The following is an 11,147-nucleotide window of genomic DNA, read 5'->3' as shown; positions in this document are numbered from 1 at the left end:
ATGTAATGATGCAATTCAAAGTAATTAGTTTTGTGTGACAGTAGAGAAACTAGACATTTAATCAAAATTCTATTTTATGGAAAGTAGATATTCCAAGTATAAAAAACTTAATTTAACATGTTGAAGAGATTGTGGGAATGCCCAAAATAATGAAATCTATAAGTCTAAGTTTTCATGTTAAGCTATCTTTGAATAGATGTCTTTAAGTTATATTCATAGTAGTTTTGTGTGTAGGTGATAAGTTTAGTTATTTGATCGTAAAGTTAATTACTCAGTGTCAATTACATAAGTTTGATAATTCAAGAGTTTGATCATATGACAATTTTTTTTTTTAACCATATTAAAACGTTTCCAAATTTATCATAATTTGACATTATAAATATATTTGAAGGAGCAATAATACATATACACATTTTGAGTATACAAAATTCTGCTTCTCCTTTTTACCTCAAAGCCAAATTTTCGATATAAAGAAGCTATCCTTATCCCTTTTGCTTCTCCCAACAGCTAGCACTAATGCTAGCACCAACATTAGTTTCAAGGCCTGTGTTGAAGCCACTGAATTCCCTTCTCGATTCACAATCACATTCCGACATAGCTGGCCTGTGACCGGGCGTCAGTGGCAAGGAAGGCTTCTTACTAGCCTGTTTCTTCATGGGGGTTCTTATTGGCACTTGCAATTAAGAATTCTCATCCATTACATACACAAAGGACCCCATGGAAAAGCACCTTCTAGCATCAAAATTATTAGTACTACTAGTTTCAGCAGCATCCACATTTCGGAACTTTCCCAGTTTAACAGGCGCAACTTTTTCCCCTGAATCTACAACAACTGTAGTAGGTGCTGGGGGAATTCCATTTTCATCTTCTTTTGTTAAAATTTCACAAGATTTTTGAGTATAATCAATGTGGGATGATCCAAATTCACCGTTTGTTCTAAGAACTGAACTTGTTCTGCCTAAATTGGCACTTTCTCTATCAGCAACTATCTCCCTGGAGATGTCACTCCCAGATTCAAGAACAAGAACAACGGGAGAACAAGTATTGTTTGAAGAGACATCAGGGAGCAAACTAGCTCTACATAAAGGGCAAGTGGAGTGAGACAAGAGCCATGTGTCAATACACCCCATGTGAAAGGCATGGCCACATTTTGGCAACAATCTAAGCTTATCTTCAGGCTCAAATTCACACAAACAAACAGCACAGTCAAAAGGGTTCTTGAGTCCAATAATGGCTTTGTAGTAGAACACAGGCAAAGTGTCTATAAAAGACTGGTCAACTACAGCATCATGGAGATGAAAGAGTAGTTGCCGTAGAACACTTTTCTATTTGTTTTTTGTGTTGTGTGCTGTCTATCTTTTTGTTTTCTTTGAAATAAAGGAATGATAATAATGAAATCTAGGGGTTTGTGGAATAATATTTTAAAATAATATTTAAAATATTTTTGTGAACTTAATCATGAAAAATAAAATTCAAATAAAATTTAATCAAAATCTAATTTGGTTTAGGGGCACACACAAAGAAAGTGTACTAGCCAGGCCACAACGAATTACACAGTTCAATTGTGGATCAAAGTAAGGCAATTCAATCATTAATCAAAATAATAAAACTGCAAAGGAATTGGTTTTATCTTAATCAAATAAAACAATGGTACCGAATTGAATAAATCAAATTATTTAGTTTGATTCGAGTTTGCAAACCTTACTTAATAGAAGGTTCATTGTAATAATACACACTTGATGATTATGTTTTCGGACAAATTTGGATACATTCAATTATATGTGAAAAAAGGTGGATGAGCCTCTCTCTTTTATTTATTTATTTATTTTTAAGAGTTGCTAAACTGAATCAAATAATTGCATTATGCAAGCAACAATATGTTTGCCTCAAATTTTGCAATTTAGCATTGAGGGAAACATGAATAATGGCCTTGTTTTAAACTATTGTCAACTTAGAGTAATAAATATAAGCCACTCCTTAACTTAAGGTAAATTGACTTCAAGGAATTAACTTTTATCTTAAACTAACACGAGCCATTCAAACATGAGGAAAAATTAAATTTATTAGAAAAATTGAATCAAACATATACTTAATCTATACCAATGGAGGTTAGAGTTATATATAACTGTTTTTGTGAAATATAAAAATATATGGTTTGATGGCATCGTTGTGATTCCAATATGGTAAAGAAGAATTGTATAGTAATCATGATTTTATTGAAAGTGAATTTAACACAATAGAAAATTGTCATTTAATGTTAGAAAAATTGTGAAAATTGTGGTTAACATAAACTTATGTATCTTATTTATAGATTATGTCTTACTTGAGTCTTCTTCTTAAGTTACAAGTTGATATGACATTTTTTTGTTGTTAATCACATTTACGAATGTTATATCTGTAAGTTTGATTGAATAAGAGTTTTGATGTAATAATATTAACATTAAAGAAAAAAAGTAATATTATGTGCATTTATAATGAATATTATTTGAGTATTAATGATAATATGTTATCATGTAAACAAATATTACTTTATCGTTAATTCAAAATCATTCAATCAGATGAGGATATATCAATAATAAATGTATGATAGTTTAATCGTTAAGAAGACTTTAATTCAATTTCATTTTTATTTTGTTTTCAGAAAACGTTTTTGTCTACTTAATCTAACATCATGACACAAAGATGTGAAGAAGAAGCGATCAATGGATTTTTATTTGTATTTCATCATAACTCTTTTTGATAATATATTCAATTGTTTGATTTGTCTAATTATAAAATATTTTAACATATAACTTTTTATTATCAATAATAATTTAATAAGTAATATGAAAAATAATCTAATTACTAACTTTATATCAGGTATTAAAATATTAGTAAAGTAATATTGATTTTATTACAATTATATTATTTCTTATTAATTTTTTACGATAAAAATATCTTTATTTTTAATTAATATAATAAGTAACATAAAAAATAGTTTAGAATACTCATAACCGAAGATATTTAAGTAAAATAATATATTAGTATTATTTTATTATCTCTAACTAAAAATAATAATTATTTATACATAGTAATTTTTATCAAATTTTTTAAATATAGTAATAATATATACCAAGTAATTTTTTAAATAATATATTTTTATGATAATTTTTTAATTTTTTGTAATAAAAAATTTACACAAAACCAAACGCCCTTTAAAGACTATAAAAATGTCAAAATAAGTGAATCTCTATACCAATCTCTAAAGGTATTATTATGCAATCAAAACTCTTTTTTATCAAACTCGCAACATAACATTTGAGAAAATGGTTAGTGACAGGCAAATAGTGACAGGCCCGTAGGTTGAGAATAAAGAAGATGTGCATAAGGCACAATCATATCCAAAATCTATAAATTGTAGATGGTGGTTACCATCCACAATGATTTTTACAATCACTTCAACATTAAAAAATGACTTATTATTGTTTTGAAATTATTTTTTACAATTTTATTAATTACGATTAAAGTTTAACAACTTTCTTATTATATCAAGATCACGATATCAGTCATTAAGTTATATAACTCTACATTTTACTTAAACAGTTACACATATATATACCCTAGCCTCAACTATTATAATTAAATTCAATACCGTCATTAGGCTTAAGGAGAGACACTTTCAATTAATATTCAATTAGCTTTTAAGCATTGTACTTTGATATTATCACCACCATGAACGTAAAATTTTGGTATTTTCAATTCCCTACTTTATGTCTCATCAGTCTTCACATTCTTGTACTTGATTCTCCAACAAATCAGTAAACTTTCGCTGGTCCGAATCTCATAACCACCAGACATAAAATCTCTTTTATCGGGTAATTAATATATATATATAGGAAAACTAATTAAATTGTCCCAAAGTTAAGGGTACAAAAGAAATTACTCCTATATTTAAATTTTAAACAATAATGCCTAAATTTCTATAGAGGTGAAAATGCCCTTCATATCAAAATCGAAAAAAAATGACATGTTTAGCCATTGGACACACGAAAACAACAAATTCAAACACATATTTTATGCAGTCGATACCTTCGATTTTCTCAAGCAATTTTTACAATGTTTTTTACGATGAAAATGAACAAAAAGATTAGTAAAACAATCTTTGTCATTTCTTTATACATTTCGGTTCAAGATTTATTCGATTTGATGTGAAATTTGCGTGTTTAGTGTTAAAGATTTGATTTGAAAAATTTAATGAAATTGCTTGATTTGTTGATGATTTGATAAATTTCCTTAGGACTTTTGTGTTAAATTAGATGTAAAGTTGATTGTTGTTGAAATGACATTTGAAAAACGAAGTTTGGAAAGTGAAATGAAACCACACGAATTTGGTAGTGACCACGTGAATAGCGCACTGACCACACGAATTTGTGTGGTGAGATTTGTCATAGACGAAGAGGTTTTGTGCATTTTTCAAACTTTGTGGACCATATGAAGTCTTGTGGTTGAGGGTAAAAATGCGAGTTTTAATCGTGTGGTGGGACATAATATAAATTTGAAAAGTTGGTTGACATGCGAGGGTGACGGTCAACCACACGAATTTGTGTAGTTGACAAGCGAATTCGTGTGGTAGGGGGCAAAATGCACTTTTCCAAAGTTATCATCCACGCGAATTCACGTGATTAGATTTAAGGGGCAGGATGATGTTATACAAAATTTTAGGGCTTTTTTGATATTTTTCATATAAGTGGCAAATTGAAATTTGTGCATCTTAAGGTTTTTTAACGTGTAGAATTCGAATTTGATATCTGTTTTTTTAATAAGACCTCTATGTTTAGAATTGAATAATTTATAATATTAAATTGATATAAATTTAATATTATCACAATTTAATTTTGATATAGGGAGCTGGACAAAAGAGAAAAAGGGATGAAATGCGATTTCTTATCGAAAAACACTTCAATACTGAAGTTACTATACGTGGATATAGAGATGTGAGAGTCGTGATAAAAAAATTATTAACAGAGAGACAATTACAAATTTTCTGACATACCTATTTCAACCACTTCCTAGACTTGAAGGATAGTTAATTTAGTGGAGTTCTAATACACTTCTTCATCCTTATAGTGGTAAATAAGGTGACATCGAGAAAGGAGTTATGATTTTGAGTTAATGATGTGGATGTAAGATTCAGTCTATATGAGTTTTCCATTATGATAGGTCTTCGATCTAATCATATGGTAGATATTGACATCTATATTTCATTAAAGGCCACAAATCGGATCCTTTAGACATATTTTCACAGGTGTAAGTCAGTTACATATATTGATCCAAGTTGTGTTTTCCAACAGAGGTTGTGGGGGAGGACGACACTAATACAATAAAGTTAGTGTTATTGTTTTATCTTCACATGAGGTTATTAGAGAGTGATTTGAGGAAAACAATTCCTCTGAAAATATTACAATTGGATGATCATTTTGATGGGTTAAATGTATACCTATGGGGAGTACAGGTGTGACAAATAACATATTGCTCCATATTTAATAATATCTCCTGAATTTCTATAGATTTCAGCCCAAAAAAGAATAAGAAAAACCAACTTAAATAGTATGGTATCAAGGGATTTCCACTAACATTTCAGGTAATTGTGGTATTTATTAATTTAAAAAAAGATTTGTGATTAAAATATAATTGATTTAATACGATTATAAATATATACAGTAACCAATTTAAATTGAAATTGTAATTTTGGATATATGAGACACTGGACCTGCTACATCAATGGGTGGATATCTCACCGATTTTAGAAGCTGCCTGAATGTTGAGATATCACATGAAAGACATCCCGAGATAGAAATCTACTCAACTATCTTCACTGGAGATGTAGTAACTATTAATTTGTTATTAATTAACATATGTATACGGTATAATAACAAAATGCACTTAAAACAAAAATTTGCAGGATGATGTTAATTTTTCACTAGTTTTATCTCTGGTAGAGAAAGGTACAGATTGATATGATAATATCATCCGATACATAGAAATGTCGAATAGTCGATTTTTTTTGTCCATATCACCCCTGGCATCATCAGGAGATGCATTATTGGGTTTTCTTGACAATCCTTCTCCGATCGTTGCTCCTCTTCCTATCAAGGCTCTTATCTAGCCTCCTGTCAGCTAGCCTTGTCCGATTAGCAACCCTATTATGACCCCTATCGGCGAGCACATATCATTAGAGCTCGTGCCTATGCCCCCTACCATTAAGCACACGTCAAATGATCCTCTTGTTAATGGATCAGATTTCCCTATTCATTACTTTGATACTGCATTAGCTTGATGAGGAATTTTATTTTAGATCAATTCACTAGTATAAAGGCTAAAATGGAGGATAGTTTAGTTAGATTGAGGATAAGATGACTTGTATAGAAGATAAACTAAGTTGTATAGAGGATATGATGACTCGTACGGAGGAAACACGATCTCATCACTATATAGATACTATCTGACAGGTAAAAAAATTAATAATTTACTAGATATTTCATATATTTATATATGCAACCATATAAACCCTATAATAATTGTATATGTTGTTATAATCTTCTCGTGACGATGGTGACGAATTATCGATAGGGGTCAGGCATTCTCATCTCCACTTATTGTCGATGTGAGTGCTAAACGTTCTGAATATGTTGAAAATGATACTTTGAAAATACTTTTAGTCTTCTATTAACTAGTGAATGTTGATATTATTACAGAGTCAATTATTTGATAAGGGACCATCTAGAGAGGATTCTATATTGACTTTTCATGTGGCCGATGACATATCATCACATGAGGTTTTTTCGATGACACCTTCTATGATGGGTCTGGTAATTATAACGTCATTTGTAAATGTTATATCTGAATTCAACAATTATTGATTGATTACTTGTTAAAAAGTTTCTATCAACATTGTCACAGTAGCCTGACATTTCTAAGGCTACACCGATAGGGGATCCAGAGATGACATCGATTCCAAAAGTATATGTATGTATATTATCTATTGCACACCTATTAATCTTGATAAACATAACTTTTTTATTAACTAATATAAATTGTTAATACTATTACAAGATGTTGGCGATGATTTATCACCCTACACAATTTCCCTATTGACACCTTTTGTGATGATTTTGGAAAGTATAACATCGATTGTTAATATTATATTTCATTTACACATTTAATTATCGATTCTTTCTAAACTCGTTACTATCGACATTGTGACAACAATCTAACGTTTTTGAGGCTACACCAATGGGAGATCTAGAGATGACATCGGCTCTAAAAATAGATGTATGTATACTATCGACTATACACTTGCTAATCTTGATAAACGTAACTCTTTATTAACCAATATAAATTGTTAATACTGTTACATGATGTCGGCGATGATAGATCACCCCACACAGTTTCCCCACCGATACCTTTTGTGATGATTCTGGTAAGTATAACATCAATTGTTAATATTATATTTCATTTATACATTCGATTATCGATTCTCTTTAAACTCGTTACTATAAACATTATAACAGCGACCTGACATTTTCTAAGGTTGTACTGATAGGAGATCCAAAGATGACATTGGTTTTAAAAGTAAATATATGTATACTATCAATTGTACACCTGCTAATCTCGATAAACGTAACTCTTTAATTAACCAATATAAATTGTTAATACTGTGATAGTGTCCCAATGTTGAGGAGGCCACATCAAGGAGAGATCCTATTATGACATTTATTTTGACATTAAAGGTACATATATTGTTAACTGTATACTTTAAAATTTTTGTTAAATAGTTTGATTTCCTAATATGAAATGTTAATATTATCATAGGATATCACCGAGGACGATGGATTACCCTATGAGAATGCCCCATTATCACCTTATGCAGAGGTTGAAGTAAACTGTTGGATTAACCATTGTAAATTGTTACTTTTGTTAATATCAATTGTCATTTACTCTTAATTTGTTATTAAAATAAGATCTCTGTTTGATCTATCTTAACACATCAAGCAAGGGAAAACAAGTGATTGATATTTCCTTTTAGGATGACAAGGTCACTAATGATGTGGTTGAGCTCCTTGTATAAGGGGATCTTATTCAGGTTGAAAATTTTTTAAGAAATTTAATAAGTATGATTGAAAAATATATTATTCATTTACTGAATTCATGTATTTAACTACAACCGATCTCGAAAGATAACATAGTCAACCTAACTTCACTTGCAGATTCTCCAATCATGACTGTTGTCTTACAGAAGGTATTAAAAAGTTTATAAAAATTTCATAAGTTAATGTAATTTTAAATGACGTATTATTTGTTTTGATATAGTATTTTTATATAGTTCGTGATATAATTGTCAAGAAAGGACCACTCATTTGTAACCCATATACAAATCTCTTGAAACCACATATCCATTGGTTGAGACCGATTGTGCAGTTATCGAGTATCGAGTGTGAGAAAATTTTTAAGAAATGGTATACAGAACTAAATCTTTTGGAAAAACATCATGTGTACGACATAGGAAAAATGACCAAAATTGCCTTTCAGGGTACACTCATGGATAAATCCAGATGGTTATCTGACGAGGTGAGTTCATTTGATCAATTAATTTTGTTTTTAACATAGAAGATCGTTCAGGTCCGTGATAACGTTATATTTTCTATTTTTACAACATGTAGATACTTTTTTGAGATTATTACATCAATGACAACATGATGATACTACGAATGTTTGTCAAAACTAGACAACAATTCTAACTTGCATTGTTGGATGCATCCCTCATGAGTATGTTGCGTGGATGAAAGATCGGTATAATGACCAGTTTCCTCTACTATTTACACAACTGGTAGATGCGGATTATTCATCTGATTTACATTTGCAACCCTGGAGTGTGATTGATGAGGCCAGTATTCAAATCTCAATTACTTTTCAAGGAATATTGAATTAAAGTCTAATATATGTATTTTATCAAGATGTGCAAGTTTTTATCCCGATAAACTTTGATAATGCATATTGGGTAATAGAGGTCTTGGATTTGAAGGAGTGAAAGATTATAGTTTATGACTCGTTACAAAGTTTTACTGCTCACCTAAAGTTATTTAGGCAAAAAATGTTGGGGTATACATCGATGATACCATATTTGCTAGCTACGACATCATTTTGGTCTCACACAGGTCAGAGTCCATGGGACGATCCATTTACATTATATAGGGTGGTGGATATACCACAACAGACTCCTCTATCAGTGATTATGATGTGTTCATGTTACGATATATCGAGTGCTTAACATTTGGCCGATCGTTATCTTTCGAGGGGGAGGACTCATTACGCTTACGCACACGTTTAGACACACAACTATTTTTTCAAGATATTGATTAACGATAATATTACATCTCATTTGTATATGTATATATATTTATTTATTCATATGTTTTATTTGTTAGTATATCCATATATTGATTCATTTATATGCATTTTTTTTTATATAATTATTGTAAGCGATAAGTATAATGAACAAAAAACGACTGAAAATGAATATATGATATCAATATGGACATATATAATGATTACTAACCAAAATTTTATAGATACATTAACAAGTACAATCACAGATTTTAAAGATAATATATTACAATTAGAAACTGTATATATAAACTTATAATTATAATCACAACTAATATATCAAAATATATTATAATCATAAACATTATAGTTAAAATAACAAGTACAATATCAACATTTATATCAAAATTAACAAGTACAATAATAAATATAGTTATCTTCCATCTTTCTTTTTTCTTCTTAAACTTGGTGGTACAAAATTAGGTATTGAAAAAGAACTCTTGCAATTCTATCTCATATGTTCAGGTTTGTGACATCGATTACAAATAAGTTGTTCAACAATCTCTCCTTGTGAAAGACGCCTATTTTTTTTTTTTGCTGGACGTGCCACATAACGATGATGCATGAATGGTAGGTGGATAACACTTGCCTCCTCTAGATGGATCCACTCTGATTGATCTTCTAATGGATTGACAGCCTCTGCGTAAATTGTACGATAAAAAACAGTGTTGTAATATGGATGCACCCATTCAATGTAGATGGTAAGTTTCATATATCTGACAACAACAATGGCTTGCATGCAGGGAATCTGTGATAGTTGAAATTTTCTACAGGTACATGTCCGCTTTGTAAGGTCTACCAGAGCATCATATTGGCCACTACCAAGAACCTGATATCGTTCAGATGTTATAGGGCGTACCTCCAAGTTTGAAGATTTTCATACACATTTGACAATCTTTTCCTCTATCTAAAGTGTTATTAGGCCAGTGCAAGTATCTGCAAATCATATAAATACAAACAAATATGATGAGTAATTAAGTATAAGTTTACATATACATATTTATAATATGTTATAATATTGAATATGTACTTACTTGCATGATTTCTTCTTTTATAAAATCATCGCTGCAATGTACCTTTGATGAACTCGATTAGCATAGTAATGGGTAAACTTTGAGCTTGTCTGACAAGTGCATTAAACGACTCAATGATATTAGTAGTCGTTATATTGTACCTATGTCCTGGAAAATATGCCCATGCGCATTGATTGAAACCCACCTCACACAAGTATGATGTTGTATCAGGGTGCATACAGGCTAATGACTTCATTATCTCTCGAAATTCATTCTTCGTGTACGCCTTAGCTGCTTTCCAATACGTCCATGCAACTTTTGCATTCTTCTTGTACTTGGATTGCATGTTACAATGAAGGTGATGATAATAATAACTATAGTGCACACCAGGGAATACTTCAGCTATCGCAAAAAATATACTGACATGTCAATTTGAACCCATGGCTAAATGAGGTACCTTACTAAAACAATCTTTCAGTTTTATTAAAAACCAATACTATATGTTATGGTCTTCCCTGGGACCGATGCCAAAAGTCAATAGATATATTTGATTATTTCCATCCAATACGACAGTAATAAATAATTGATCCAAATATCTATCATTTAAAAACACAACGTCAATATAAATGAATTAAAAAAAGTTCATAAATATTATAGATAAACAAATTTAGGAATTCATTTATAAAATAATTGTGTAAAAAATAAAAATAT

The 11,147-nt window shown here is 30.3% G+C and overlaps 1 pseudogene; it reads right to left on the bottom strand.

Moving 5' to 3' along the window:
* Positions 1-453: 453 nt before the first annotated feature.
* LOC123200228 lies at positions 454-10,782 on the bottom strand (annotated as a pseudogene).
* Positions 10,783-11,147: the final 365 nt, after the last annotated feature.

The sequence above is a fragment of the Mangifera indica genome, chromosome 17 (genome assembly GCF_011075055.1).
Source record: "Mangifera indica cultivar Alphonso chromosome 17, CATAS_Mindica_2.1, whole genome shotgun sequence".
Taxonomy (NCBI): domain Eukaryota; kingdom Viridiplantae; phylum Streptophyta; class Magnoliopsida; order Sapindales; family Anacardiaceae; genus Mangifera; species Mangifera indica.
The sequence above is the reverse complement of the archived record's forward strand: the minus strand, read 5'-3'. Positions and strand labels throughout refer to the sequence as shown.